The sequence below is a fragment of the Rhipicephalus microplus genome, chromosome 1 (assembly GCF_043290135.1).
Source record: "Rhipicephalus microplus isolate Deutch F79 chromosome 1, USDA_Rmic, whole genome shotgun sequence".
Lineage (NCBI taxonomy): Eukaryota > Metazoa > Arthropoda > Arachnida > Ixodida > Ixodidae > Rhipicephalus > Rhipicephalus microplus.
The window spans coordinates 179734778-179750259 of record NC_134700.1 but is presented as its reverse complement, the minus strand read 5'-3'; the positions used below and the strand labels follow the sequence as shown (position 1 = coordinate 179750259).

The window sequence follows — 15482 nt, the reverse complement described above, 5'->3', positions numbered from 1 at the left end:
ACAACATGGCATTTATGTAGTGTTTTTTTCCCGAAGCAGCTGCAAGTAACGTCGTAGCTTTGTGATACGACACCTGCTTGTCTGGCGAACGGCCCGGGTTGAATCCTCCATGGGACCGCAAAATTTAATCTTTATTTTATTTGCTTCTTTCTAGACTTTTTGCTCACGGACGATTTTTGGCTCACAACCAAAGGTGCTGACGCCGACGGCGGAATTTCCGCAACACGAGTTCTCTAATTCTATCACGTTAAAACACGATGTGGTTCTATTACAGCTTGTGGGCAATTCGCTATCAGTGAACAGGCCGTGATTGGCCCCTAGTGCAATATAGAACAGGAAAGCTTACGCATATCATTTTAGAGTGCCATTAATAAGTTTAGTGGTAATTTTACGTACTTTTTTGTTTTTTTAAGTTTGCCTAAAGAGGAAATTAAGTTTGACCCGTATCATTGCTCCGCTACATTTCGTCAATGGCTGTCTAACTTTGATTTTTCGATCATATTTTTAACAAATAATGCCAGAAAGACAGCCAAAGCAACGCATTTGCTCATTCCTTCTGACAACTCCTGGATCTTTGTGAATGAAATTGCTACCCGTTCTCTCGCATTCCTTGTTATTGAGGCTATCAATACCACGTGATAATCAATATTATCCCCACCCCTCCACAACACCGCTATCATCAACATCCCAATTCTTGGTCCAGAATACATTCATCTGCTCCCATTTCTGAACTGCCTCTTGCGTTTGTGTGAAACGGAGAGGCTTGTCATAGTTTTTGTAATTTATGGAGACAAAAAAAAAAGAAACAGTAAGCCACTTGAGCTGTTTCGTTGCTTTCTTGGTGTATGCAATGTGATTTATATAGCCGAGCATTCTGACGCGAAATGACATCAATCATACTCACTTTCAATTTAGGTGGAGCCCTAGACCCGGAGTGTCTGGAAAACGTCAGCTAATGGTGAGTACATTATCCTCTTTGTATTGCATGTATACGCGCCAATGTATTTTTTTTCGTTTGTTTGACCTTTCCTCACTGCATTCGCACAACGGTGAAGCATAACCATAAAAAAATGACCTTACGCTACGCTATTACTTCTGCACGAGACGACGATAGGGCTGTCTAGATACTGTGTGCTTGCGAATATATCCGCTTACAAGCGGAACCTTTGAGAAAGAAGTGTTCTTTAATGATGTAACTCTTTTGGAAGGAGCGTCTTGCCGAGGTTGAGCAATATTGCTTTGGTTCTCTTTAACCGAAGACGTCGCTAAGTAACAGTACAACTTCTTTTAAAGATGATCCTGCTATGAAAAATGTATTCGAATATTATCCCCCGTGTACATCGTGAACGTATGCGGACCAAGCGTGATACACGAACTTACGTAATGCGCTTTATCTTGGCTGTGACTCAGGCATGACCCTCTGTCTGCACAGGAAACACAACATTTCGTTTGAACATGATGATAAAACAAAACGCTCTCAAGAATAAAACTTTTTGGGGTTCGCGTCCCAAAACATCGTGGTGGAAAGCTCCCTAAATTCCGACCAGTTAGGGTTCCTTAACGGGCACCTAAAACTAAGCACACAGACCTCAAACATCTTCCCTTCCATTGAAAAACCGGCCGCCGCGGCCAGGGTTTGATACCGCGACCTGCGAGTCAGCAGCCGAGTACCCAAGTCACTAGACCACCTTGGGGGGGGGGGGGGGGTCGAAAATGCAGGTAGGTTTACGAAACCTAGCTGATCCTTTATAGTACTTTTGTCGCCCTATCTCGACGTAAATATAAGTAAAATAATGAAGACCTCAATCACAAGTGCGACAAGACGACATTAAGACGCATCTGCATTCGCCGTTGAAATGACGCTGCTGCCACTGTGGTGGTCTTTGTGATAATATTGCTTAGCTGCTGAGAAGGGACATGTAGGTTTGCTCACGGCAGTGGCAGTCGCATTTCGATGGCGCTAAAATGCTAGAGACCCTTGTACCATGTCAATCAGTGCATGTTAAAGAACCCCAGGAAATTGGAATTACCCGCAGCTTTCTGGTGAGGCCTCTCTCGTAGACAGAGTGACTTGGGAACGTTAAACCTCGCCAATTAACTGGTCACTCCAAGTTTTTTCTCAGTTCCTTACTCTATCGAATGTATTATACAGTCACCAACTATATAAATATATGAATAGTGCCCAAAATACGCTACCTATTGTGTTGGTATTTAGGCAAACGACTTTATTGATTCCCGAAATAACGAAAAATGAAAAATTTGAAGTGGCTGGAAAGGAAGGTGACGATGGGCCGTTCTAGGTGGCCGAACGTTTTAATCAACCAAGATTCCCGTGTGCACCATTAAATTATAATTATTGACCAGAAAATATCAGCGTAAGACTGCCTGTACAGTAGCGTTCGTATTTTCACAGTGAATTGATTTTGGAATATGCACCTATTTTTCTCGTGATTGCGAAGAAATCCGAATATGTAAACTATATATAATAATAAATGCAGTGGATTATACTTATTTCTAAATGCTGTCACCTCCAGACAGATTATTACTTTTCTTTATATATTCTTGCAGTAGACAAAGGAAAGAAGTTGCTTTATGCTAATTATTACAATTGTTTTTTTCAGTACACAGAATATAAACAAAATATCATGTTACGTTCTTAGAGCAACTACGTAAATATGCAATTAACTCGTCGAACGTGCCTGCATTTGTGTTGCTTTAACATTTTGAGCGTTTTCGTTTATCTTGCTTTTTTTGCCTTCAATTGAAAACAAACTTTAATCATCCTTGCCTAGCCCGGAACGCTCTGCACAGGAAGCGACATCAATGTATCAAAAAGCTATTCAATACATCGTTGCTAGTTTTGTCAGCCCTATGTAACAGAGCGAACATTCGCGTAATAAGTTAGTTTACCTAGGGATGCACTCAATGAGAAAAACGGAGGCATGTCTTTCAAAAACAGCGTGCAACTAGCAATATGCTAGGGTGAGGAAAACCGCAAACAAAAGTGACCAAACCTAATTCACTTTATTTTAGCTTTATTTAAGGTATTCCCTCGTGTTGCCCATCCTCTTCTTTAAGATAACGCGAGCTGAATTATTAAGCAGGGGGTATAGTGAGATCGTCGGTGAAAAGGCACACAGGAAGCAACCAGCCAACTCGGTCTTTGCAGTTTCCAAAGGCTACTTGCCAGAGTGCCAGAGTAAGTGCCGCATTTTACGATCATCGCTGCGTGTGGCAAAGACCTGGTGGTTTTTCGTCAGGTGGAGTGGTAGATGAGAGAGATGCCTCGATTCTGTTTGTTCAGCCGACTTCTTACAGAATAGCGTCAGAGATGCCACGCCCTATAATGTATACCTGTATTGGCATTAACGTTATTAATTAAGAGTAAACAGTAAGACGAAGTAATTTGCGAAACGAATCGACCCAGAGGCTTCGCGAAAGAGCAGAGCAGCAGCCGCTAGCCTCAAACAGGAGAAACTTGAAAGCGCGCAAAAAATATAGGAGCGAAAAAGCGAGGACTTAAAGCTTGAGGTAAGAGCTGCAAATACTTTCACTCTGGACATGTTTTGTCTCCTAGCATCAAGGCTTTACAGTAGCTGCCTTTTGCTGCATTGCGAGGCTTTAGCGGATGCGTTTCTTAAGCTTCCATCTAGACGAGATATTTGCTTATCTTCGTACGGAGCAGCATACATTCTATTTCGGGTACAACTGTTGCGATCAACCTGGTCTTGCTGTAACGTGACACTAATAGCCGCTCCAGAAAACTATTATGTCATTGCCAAAATACCCTCGACGGAAATTATTCAGACAGTTTCACTGTCATGAACAATACTAGCATGCGATGCTCTCAAAATGCATTACTAATAAAAAATTTGGAGAACACTCAAGTGCCTAATGCGATAACATTAAAGACCAAGCGCGCATCGCCTTTTCAGTATGTAACCCACCTTCGCCTCTCAGGGCACAATATCGGGCAGCAAGGAAATGAACGTCTGTGCATGCAACAATTTAAACTAGCCCCGCCACTGTGGTCTAGTGGCTAAAGTACTCGGCTGCTGACCCTCAGGTCGCGGGATCAAATGCCGGCTGAGGAGGCTGCACCTTTGGTGCAAGCGAAAATGCTGCAGCCCCGTTTGTTCAGATTTGAGTGCACGTTAAATAACCCCAGGTGGTAAAAATTTGTAGAGCCCTCCACTACAGCGCCTCTTCTAATCACATGGTGGTTTTGGGACGTTAAACTCTTCATATCAATCAATCAATGTGGATTGCGTATAACGAGAGGGTCGTCAAATGCTTCAACCCTTTAGAAAACCTGTCTTTTATCACCTATTAACTGGGGCGCATACCCACTTCAGGCACATTTCTTCATCGCCTTCAATCACTGCATGAAAATTTGCACAGAATTTTTTGCAAGTGTGCAGCGGATACCACGCTTTTCCGAAGAGTGATGAAGGGTGGCATAATGCTGGTTTACTACACGAAAATTGTGATTATATATTGAGTGGTGGGTACCCAGCAAGGGTGCTTGTAGCAGCTATGCAATAAGGGTTTAGAAAATGCTCTAAAAGGCCACTTTTCTGGCTTTCGCATTGGCTGTGCTGCACGTTTCGCGCAAGTCATGGTGGGTTCTTTTCGTGACGCTATCATTCACAGAGGAACAAAGCAAAAGAACAAAATATGGAGTCCATTAAAACTTCGGTTACTCGCACTCGTAGCTCAGTGGCTACAGAGTTGTTCTAATCTTGAGATCACGAGCTCACACTGCTGTCTAGGAGGTAGCATTTCCTTAGTGTCAAAGCTTCAAAGAAAAATAACTTTTATCTAGGTGTTATTTAAGAATCATGGGGATAAAATTAATTCCATAGCCTTCCCCCTACAATATGCTTCACGGCACAAAATATACCGGATTAGAATTTTTCTGGTTGTTATGCAACGTGCTTGCTAGAACCACCCATTTTCAGTCACACCTTAAGGTTTCATCGATGTGACAAGCGTCACACTACCCCTCTGGGTGAGCGTGCAAAGCTCGCTCAGATTTCTTTCCCCGTCGCCGGCGACGATGTTTCAACTGTCAGAAACACACGCCCCTGGAGCTTGTCCTTATCGACTCATCCCCGTCTCTATGCTTCTTCATTTTTTTGTAGCTCCAGGCGGCGCTTATGTTAGTTCAGGTTCCAAAGGAAAAGGTATAGGACGAGACACGGGCGATTTATTCGCAGGATGCCTCAGTGCCATACCTTTTTGCGAAATGCTGGCACAGGTCATCACCGGTGAAACGTATTGCAGAGCGCAGCTTTGAGACGCCTGTTACTGCGTTGAGCGGAATCGCCGTTGGCGTTGTCGGCGTCAGCGTAAGCGATAGAGCGAACAAGGACGATGGATAGCGAACGTGGAGTTCGTTCATATCGCGAGCTATTGGCCTCCAAGCTCGCTTTCTTTTTCCGTGACGTGCTCTCGCCCCTCGGTCGGAGCTCGTGCCCAGGCAAAGCAGTCACGTGCACTGCAGGTGAATTCAAAGTGGTTTAGGCTTCGCTTGTCCTATCGGGGCGTTTTGTTTGATTCGCGCGCCCGCGAATCACAGAGTGGTTTGCGTATTGCACTGAGCGCTGACAGTTTCTGTGGCAATGTGTAAAGAATTCTAAACTGCTACAAATATAGATAGTGGAAACATCAAATTCAGCTATCGTTGCACGAAGCTGTGCTAAGAATTCGAATTGAGGAGCATCTTAATCTTCAGAATTTCGTTTATTTTGCAGTTGGTGTCTTGTATTACTGTTGGAGTAATGTATGGGTGGTAAGGCCTTGGTCAGGCACACAATGTTCTGACTTTTGACTTTTGCCATCCAAGACTCACTCTGTGTCTGAAATGAATAGCTTATTAATATTATTACACAAGTCCTGGGGACAGACAGGCCCGTTTCTTTGTATTTCTTACGGATGTGTACAATAAAGTATTATTATTATTATTATTATTATTATTATTATTCGTAAAGAAATATTGTGAAGAAGTTGTACAATTGCCACCTGTACGCTTTGAACATAATGCAAAGGCTTAAGGTACCTACGACATAGCACTTAGGAAGAAGTCACAAGCAGAGCAGTTTTAACGACGACTTCGGGTTTCAACTAAATAATGGGTCCTCGTCGTGCTGAACTTCTTTTGTCATTAAGTATAAACACTGTGAGCACGAATATATCGCTTAGGGTTCACGATTTGGTTGAAAGAGAAATTAAACGGGTTCTAAACTTTGATAAAACTTTGTGTTTAGGCAGGAATGACATTATTGTCAACAATGTCCTAATATTTTTCGTCGTTTAGCAACAGAAGCTTTAGAAAACGTGAAATAAATATTGGCAGATACCACGTACAGTGGGAATCGATGATATGCTAAACACTAATGAAAAATGTCGATATGTCACTTCAAAATCAGCACAACGTTGCGAGGTGGAGGCAAATGATGCCGTACATAACTTCCGTCTCATGATTATCATGTTTGGATGTGTCGTTTACCTCCATCATCTATTCACGTCACGTAATGCAAATTCAGTATATGTGGAGCTAGCGAAACGGCTGCGAGCCCGCTATGAGCGTGGTATGTTGTCATGTACTTACATGAAACACGTGTCAGGAATATCATGTTCGTACCAGTCATAAATTTCGTCATCTATTGACGTCACGTAACACCAAATTTGCCATATGTGGAGCTAGCAAAACGGCCGCTAGCGCATCATGAAGGACCCAATATACTGAAAAGGACTTGTTCTTGGGTAGTTGGTGCATACTTGGTGCAGAAGACTGAGGCGCAAAAAACATATCGTGAAGCAGGAAGAAGAGACGAGAAGAAAGAACAGCGCCAGCTACCAACTGTTTAATGACCGTCTAGGAAACGCACAGGAAAGAAGACAAAACCGCAGATGCGTGCGCAGCCAACAAACATCGCACAGCGTCGCAATAAAGGCACTACGTTATCCAAAAACTGCATTTCTGTTGAGTACAGCACAATAGATGTATCACTGATACAATCGGGCTCTTTCTTCTTGAGAAAATAGGCTTCCAAAAGCTCTCTAGCTTTTTGTTTTTGCTCCTACCAAGAATCACCGTTTTCTCAAACAATGACACACATCCGCAGGCTTTACAGTGCGCTGGAAGATGCGCGTGATCACTTTTGCCTGAACTATTCGTTTGCTCCCTCAGTATGTCGTTAATGCAACGGCCGTTTGACCGATATAGAACTTGCCACAGCCTAGGGGAGTCCCATATACCACGCCTTATTCGCAGCGCTTACAAAGTCTTGTGGGCTGCTTCTGGCAGCTCCTTTGCTTATCGCATGTGATACGCAGGCACAATTGAGCAAGTTTGTTGGGAGCTGAAAAAAACGACCGGAACTCCGTAACGGGAAGCCAACTTCTTGAGGTTATGGGTCACACGGTGTAAATACGGGACCACCTCAGGCTTAACCCGCTCTCTCTCCTTCGGGCGCGCATTTGCGTTAGCTACACTGCCTTTCACCCTCTGCAGCATGGATTCTACCATGGAACTAACTACAGACTCAGGGTAGCCGGCCTTGGAGTCTTAGAAGTTGACGCATAAAGCTAGCTTGCATAACATGCTCACACAATCTGCGTAGTGCCAACTCTAAGCAAAGTAGAGCGATTCCACAAAAACACACTGTAAAACCAGCACACTGCAAAACTCCAGCACACTGTAAAACTTACGGATGTGTGCCATTGTTTGAGAAAACGGTGATTCTTGGTAGGAGCAAAAACAAACAGCTAGAGAGCTCTTGGAAGCCTATTTCATCAAAGAGAAAGGACCCGATTGTATTAGTGATACATCTACTGTGTTGTACTCAACAGAAATGCAGTTTTTGGATAACGTTGTGCCTTGATTGTCACGCTGTGCGATGTTTGTTGCCTGTGCACGCATCTGCGGTTTTGTCTTCTTTCCTGTGCGTTTCCTAAACGGTCAACAAGCAGTTGGCTGTTCTTTCTTCTCGTCTGCTCTTCCTGCTTCACGATATGTTTTTCGCACCTCAGTCTTCTGCACCATTATACTCAAATGTGGCGTTGAAGCGCGTGCACGCTGGGTGCAGCGACGCTACGTTAGCAAAACGCGAGGACTCTATAGTTTGATGCAAGGCGCGATAAGCGTCCGTCAGCGTGACCCGACGGCAGCCGGAGCGAAATGACATGCTGCATTTCGAGCCGATGCGTTGCCCAGACGACACTGCGTCTCCCTTTTGTCGTGACTGAGGGACTCCGGATGCGCTGAAACATGCATGCGTCAAAGCAACGCAGCGCGGCTCGCGCCTGAGAGTAAATGGCAGGACCGGCGCCCGGCGTGGGAACGCCAGCGTGACGCGACTAAATTAACACCGGCGAGCACGTGAACCGCGACACGTCAAAATGTATAGGCACGTTGACTGTGGTATGTAGTCATGCTCTCACATGACGCGCACACTATGATTATCATGTTTGCACCAGTCACATACATTCGTCATCCATTGACGTCACGTAATACCAAATTTGGCATAAGTGAAGCTAGCGAAACAGCCGCGAGTGCATCATCAGTGTGGGATGTAGTTATGTTGTTACATGACACGCATGTAGTGATTATCATGTTTGGATGTGTCATTTACCTATGTCGTATGTTCGCATCGCGTAACACCTAGTTTGGTACATGTGAAGCTAGCAAAATGGCCGCGAGCGCATCATGACCATAGCATGTAGTCATGTTGTTACATGAAGCGCATCTCATATTTATCACGTTTTCAGCAGCATCATACCTTTTTCATTCATTCACGTCCCATAAAAGCAAATTTGGTATAAGTGAAGCAAGCCAAACGACCGCCAGCGGAACATGAGCGTGGCATGAACACGCATTTCATGATCGTCATGTGTGCACCAGTCACCTACCTTCGTCATCCGTTTACGCACTGTAATACCAAATTTGTTATATGTGACACTGGCGAAACAGCCATGAGCACATCATGAGCGTATCGTGTAGTCCTGTTGTTACATGACACGCATGTCATGATTTTTGATGTTAGGGTCTGTCGCTTGTGTTCGCCATGCAATGATGCCATACCATACCAGCTTTGCAACATGCCATGTGAACGAAAGAGCTACAAGAGCATGAAATGTATATAATGACATTTGTAACATACATAACATGATTCTCATGTTATGACTAGTCAAATATGTTCTTCATACGGTCGTGTTATGCTATATCAAGTTTGGTATCGATACCACTATCGAAACGACCAGGAGAGCTAAAAGTCGTAGGCGGATAGATAGATAGATAGATAGATAGATAGATAGATAGATAGATAGATAGATAGATAGATAGATAGATACGCTCTAAGTCGTGGATGTCCGCTAGGAAATGCATCGGATTTAAAACTGGGCAACGATTGAGAGCACTATAGCGACTCTACTATGGGCGAGCATAAGACCATCCCGTGAGCCTCACGCGGGTCAACTAGCGACTTTCGGTGTTATTTTCTTTCTGTAAGCGTTGAATCTGTCCTTACACATTCCTAACTTTCAAAAAAGCTTATTGCTTAGATTGTGTGTTGTAAGTGCGCATCCTTCCTATCTTGTTCTTTTCTTTTTCTCTAAGGTACAGACCACTCAAAGAGGTTTTTTTATGTCAAATATGCAATAGAAACTAACCCAAGCAGCTTTCTTTTCACCAACTGTATTCTTGAAAAAACTTTTTAACATCAAGTTCCTTGGGAACTACGACGAATAACCCTTAGAAACACATTACTATCAACACATAATTTCTTTAGTCACGCATGTAATTATTTTTTGTATTTTACATGCAACAGGAACATATTGAGGCGACAGCCTTAGATGCATCATCAACCGCGAAAACTGACCGCTGGCGTCCGGCATTGGTGACGTGAACATCACTGATGCAAAAAAAAAAAAACTGTCCCCACTAGATGACGTGATCACATGATGTCACAAAACGCCAATGTATGTGACTACATCGGGGCGTCGCAAACCGTGACGTCACATGGTGATGTCCACACATGACGTTGTCGCCGATAGAGAGGTCGTGCAAAAAAATTGAGAAAATTTCGGCAGATCCCACGTAACTGGGAATCCAGGTTATGCGAAGCAAGCGGAAGAAAGGTGACCGTGTTGCAATTTTTAAATGCGAAGCACTTCTTAGCGAACTTCGGCGACTTCGAGCGTATCTATCTATCTATCTATCTATCTATCTATCTATCTATCTATCTATCTATCTATCTATCTATCCGAGTATGGCTTTTATCTCTCCTGGCCGTTTAAATAATGGTATCGATACCAAACTTGGTATAGCATAACATATCTATATCACGAGCATATTTGACCAGTCATAATATGAAAATCATGACATCCATGTCATGAATATCATGATTTACATTTCATGGTCTTGCTGCTCTTGCGGTGGTTTCATTCACATGACATGTTGCAAAACTGGTATGGTATAACATGATTGCATGGCGAACAAAAGTCAAAGACCCTAACATAAAAACCATGACATGCTTATCATGAAACAACATGACTACATGCCACTACGCTCATGATGCGCTCTCGGCCATTTCGCTAGCGTGACTTATACCAAATTTCGTATTACGGTTCACGAGTGGATGACGAAGGTATCTGACTGGTGCAAACATGATAATCATGAGATGGGTGTCATGTAACAACATAACTACATGCATCGCTCATGATGCACTGGCAGCCGTTTTGCTAGCTTCATTTATACGAAACTTGGTATTATGGAACGTGAATGGATGACGAAAGTATGATACCGGTGCCAACATTATAAACATGAGATGCGTGTCATGTAACAACATGACTACTTTCTTCACAACATGACTACTTTTAAGCCCATGATGCGCTCGGGGCCGTTTCGCTAGCTTCACATATACAAAATTCGGTATTTCGTGACACGAACGCACAGCATGGGTAAGTGACTCATCCCAACATGATAATCACCACATGCGTGTCATGTAACATTATGACAACATGCCACACTCATGGTGCGCTCGCAGCCATTTCGCTAGCTTCACATATGCCAAATTTGGTATTACGTGACGTCAATGAATGACGAAGGTATGTGAATGGTGCAAACATGATAATCATGAGATGCCTGTTTTGTGAGAACATGACACCATGTAGCAGACAAGGCGCCAAGTCACTTCGCCGTGAACCGGCGCGCGTGCGCGCCGGCGTCCATTTCGTCGTGTCACGCCCACGTTGCCACGCCAGGCGCCGGTCCTTCCATATACTCGAAGGCACGCGCTGCGTTGCTTTGACGCATGCGCGTTACAACGCGTCCGGCGTCCCTCTGTCTCGAAATTAGGCAGACGCAGTGCTGTGTGGTTAACGCATTGGCACTGTTACGCCTGCGAGTCCACACCGAATGTCAATACCTCAGCAAAAGGCAATCTGTGTCAAGGCCAGCAATCGAGCCCGCCTGACTCGATCAACTCAACGACGTCATCGAGCAGCGGCGCCGGTCTGTCACGCAACGCACCGCGATCGCCCTCAGCCTGTGAGCCATTGGAAGCTATCGGCGTCTTCCAGTCTGGCGAGTCTTACGTCACTCGTCCTTGGCTGCAACCACGGGCAGCAATCGGCGCATTAGAGTCTGGCGAGTCTTACGCAATGTGTGGCAACATCCCTCGTCCTTGGTGCAACCACGCGCAGCGGCGGGTCCCGTTGGTGGATTCCGACATCACGGCCAGCGGCAGTTGTGGTTGGACATTTGGTTACTCAAAGAATCCACCCGGTGCCTATTATAAAAAAAAAGCGCTGCGGCGCGTCGTCAGCAGTAGACCTATGTGTCAGAGAAGCGTCTCGTTGCATCGAGCCCCTCCACGAAGTCGGCGCGCCCGGTGTCTTTGGAAGCGGCGAGTTTTGTGGCGCCCTTCGTAACATGTTGGCGTCTCGCCCTCGTAACAGCGCCGAATGTAGCATGTCGCATTTCGCACCGGTTGCCGTTGGGCCGCGCCGGTTGCGCTTGGCGTCAGAATATAGAGTGTTCACGTTTTGCTATCATAGTATCACTGTGCCCAGCGTGCGCGCGTCAACAATACGTTGGAGTTTATTGGGTCGCTAGCTCCACTTATACCAAACTTGGTGTTACGTGACGTCAATGCATGACGAAGGTATACATACACACATATATATATACATAAATATATATATATATATATATATATATATATATATAAATATATATATATATATATATATATATATATATATATATATATATATATATAAATATATATATATATATATATATATATGACTGGTGCAAACACGACAATCATGACAGGCGTGTCATGTAAGAACATGACAACATACCATGCTCATAGCGTGCTTGCGGCCGTTTCGCAGCTCCACATATACTAAATATGACATCACTTGACGTGAATAGATGACGAAGGTAAACAACACATCCAAACAAAATTAATTATCATGACATGGAAGTCGTGTACGGCATAACTTACCTCCACCTCGTAACGTTGTGGTGATTTGAAAGTGGCATATCAACCTTCCTCATTTGTGCTTCGCATATCATCGATTCCCACTGTACATGGTATCTGCCAAGTTTTGTTATTGAGCGACAAGTCATGATATGATGCAAAATATTGTACAAATGTCGCACCCACAGACTAATGTTGGAGAGTTGCAGATGTTTATATAACCAGTTGTTTGCACTTGCACAACGAGGCCAACTGGAACATGCGTATTAGCAACACCAGAAGCTGATATGAAGCGCTGATGCTCTCGAAGATGCTTGCCCTGGACTCTGCTCTATAAATCAACTTCAGCACATGAGAACAAACCATGTCTGACATTAACCTGACGTGACGGCTGTATCAAAATAGTACATATGTAATGTTTATAAAATTGAATAGGCAGCACTGAAACCACTAATACTGTTTCACAAAGATTATCGTCTCTTTGAAAATTATTTTCGAGCCCTGGCGTAGCTCTGTGGTAAAATGCTTTATTGGCACGCAGAATGCTTGGGTTCGATTCTAGCTGGGACTCGTCGGGTTGGCGCTACCGGCGTCCGGTATTTCTTAACACTCGCGTGTTAAAATTGTCCATGTGTGTTCTTGTCGTTCATGAGCAGGTACCAAGCGTCAATCACCTGTGGCACATACCCGCATAGCAGTTGCACATGCCCGCCCGTTTGTATGTGCCACTGTCTGGCGGGAAGTGTTTGATGATGTACGCGATGAGATTGTGATATTTCTCATGTCTTGACAAGTGCGTCGTATTCGTCAAACCATCTTACCATCTCATGCTAATTTTGGTTCGCGCCAAGTAAATGGGGTGACCACGAGAGCAGCCAAATGTAAGCGGCTATAAATATAGACAGGTATGCTTAATGTCGCCGAAGTTCACTAAGAAATGCTTCGCATTTAAAAAGGCAGATTTTACGTACAGTGGGAATTGATGATATGCGAAGCACGAACGAGGAAGGTTCATATGTCACTTTGAAACCAGCAAAGCCTTATGAGGTGGGCGTAAATTACGCCGTACACGACTTTCATGTCATAATTATCATGCTCAGACGTGTCATTAACCTACGCCGTCTATTCACATCACGTGATACCTAACTAAGTGTAAGTGCAGCTAACGAAATAGCCGCGAGCACGCTACAAGCGTAGCATGTAGTCATGTTTTACATGACAAACATATCATGATTATCATATTCGGAAATGCAATTTACCTTCGCAGTCCATTCACGTCACTTAATACCAAACTTAGTACATGTGGAGCTAGCAAAACGGCTACGAGCACGCGCTGAGCGTAGCATTTAATCATGTTTTACATGACACGGATGTCATGATGATCATGTTTGGACACGTCATTTACCTTCGCCGTCCGTTCGCGTCACGTAATACCACATTTTGTACATCTGAAACTAGCGAAACGGGCACGAGCGCCTCATGAGCATGTCTTGTAGTCAGGTTCTTGCAGGACACGCATCTCATGATTATCATGTTTGCACCACTCATAGTATACTTTCATCATTCATTCACGTCCCGCAAGACCAAATTTGGTATATATGAAGCTAGCGAAACGACCGCGAGCGCATCATGAGCATAAGACGTGTGGTCATGACTTACATGACATGCATGTCATGATTTCCACGTTAGGGTCTGTCACTTAAGTTCACCATGCAGTCATGCCATATCACATAGCAGTTTTGCAATATGTCATGTGAACGAAACGCCCGCAAGAGCTTCAAGACCATGAATTGTAAACCATGTCATTCATGACATACAATTTATAATGTTCATGTCATGCCTAGGCACTCATGCTTGTCATACAGTCATGTTATGCCATACTAATTTTGATATAGATATCTTTATTCAAACGGCCAGGAAAGCTAAAAGATGTTGGTGGCTAGATATATAGATAGATAGATAGATAGATAGATAGATAGATAGATAGATAGATAGATAGATAGATAGATAGATAGATAGATAGATAGATAGATAGATAGATAGATAGATAGATAGATAGATACGCTTAAAGTCACCGAAGTTCACAAAAATGCTTCGTATTCAAAAGTGGGTGGAGTGCACAATGCCTTCAATCACTAACGCCATGCAAAACCACGTAAACTGGAAAAAGCCTTCGGAAGGGGGGGGGGGGGGGGCACACGGGGTATTGCAGGAGTGGCGAGAGGGTGGGGTAGAAAGCAAGCCTGATACATTGACATAATAGTGAGTTTGGACCTACAAGAAGCCTTCGTCTCCCCCCCCCCTCCCCCACCGCCCTGAAGCGGTACGCTGTACACGCCTACGTGTGTGGGAGGATCATCATCATCACTACATCGAAGGAGAAGGAAAAAAATTGCTTCTTCCCTCGTGTTATTTTAGACGAATGATTAAGAGACCCAGTAAGCCGGAGTGGGGGGCTTTATATTAATTTTGGCCGCCTAAGGTTTTCAGATGGACGCCTTTATGTAAGAACAGACAAATCTTGCAGCCCCTTTCCATTGAAGTGCAGCCGTATAGGCCGTAGACCGAATGTGTATGCAAGAACTTAGCAGTGCGACACCTTTACCGCTAAGTTAGCACGGCGTATATCGAGCGCATACGTCCACACTGTTTATTCACTTTCTTGTTGAAGTTCTCGCTAACTTTACTGTAGTTTCCAGAATGCGTTAGCAGTGCAACGGAGAATTGCTGTGCCAGATGTATTCTGTTCGTAGGTAATCAGATCAACGATAATGTGACGAGAATAAGTTGGCGTTATTTTACCGTGGAAATGTACAGACCGTACGAAAACTCACAGGGTACCTGTTACATTCACCTAAAATGACCAGAAGGTTACCACCAATTTATTTTTTTTATTTGTTGATGTATCAATCCCCGCACCCCTCGCAAACCTTTTTGCACCGAACGGGGTTTTGTACAGCCTCAAAGATAGGAGGCAGCTCAAGGATT

The 15482-nt window shown here is 44.0% G+C and overlaps 1 long non-coding RNA gene across 1 annotated transcript in view; it reads left to right on the top strand.

Moving 5' to 3' along the window:
• LOC142803249 (uncharacterized) overlaps positions 1-15482 on the top strand; it is a 107781-nt gene that overhangs the window by 68237 nt on the left and 24062 nt on the right. Inside the window, exon 2 of the long non-coding RNA XR_012894026.1 lies at positions 916-958. This is a non-coding gene — a long non-coding RNA (uncharacterized LOC142803249). The remainder of the gene's footprint in view (positions 1-915; positions 959-15482) is intronic.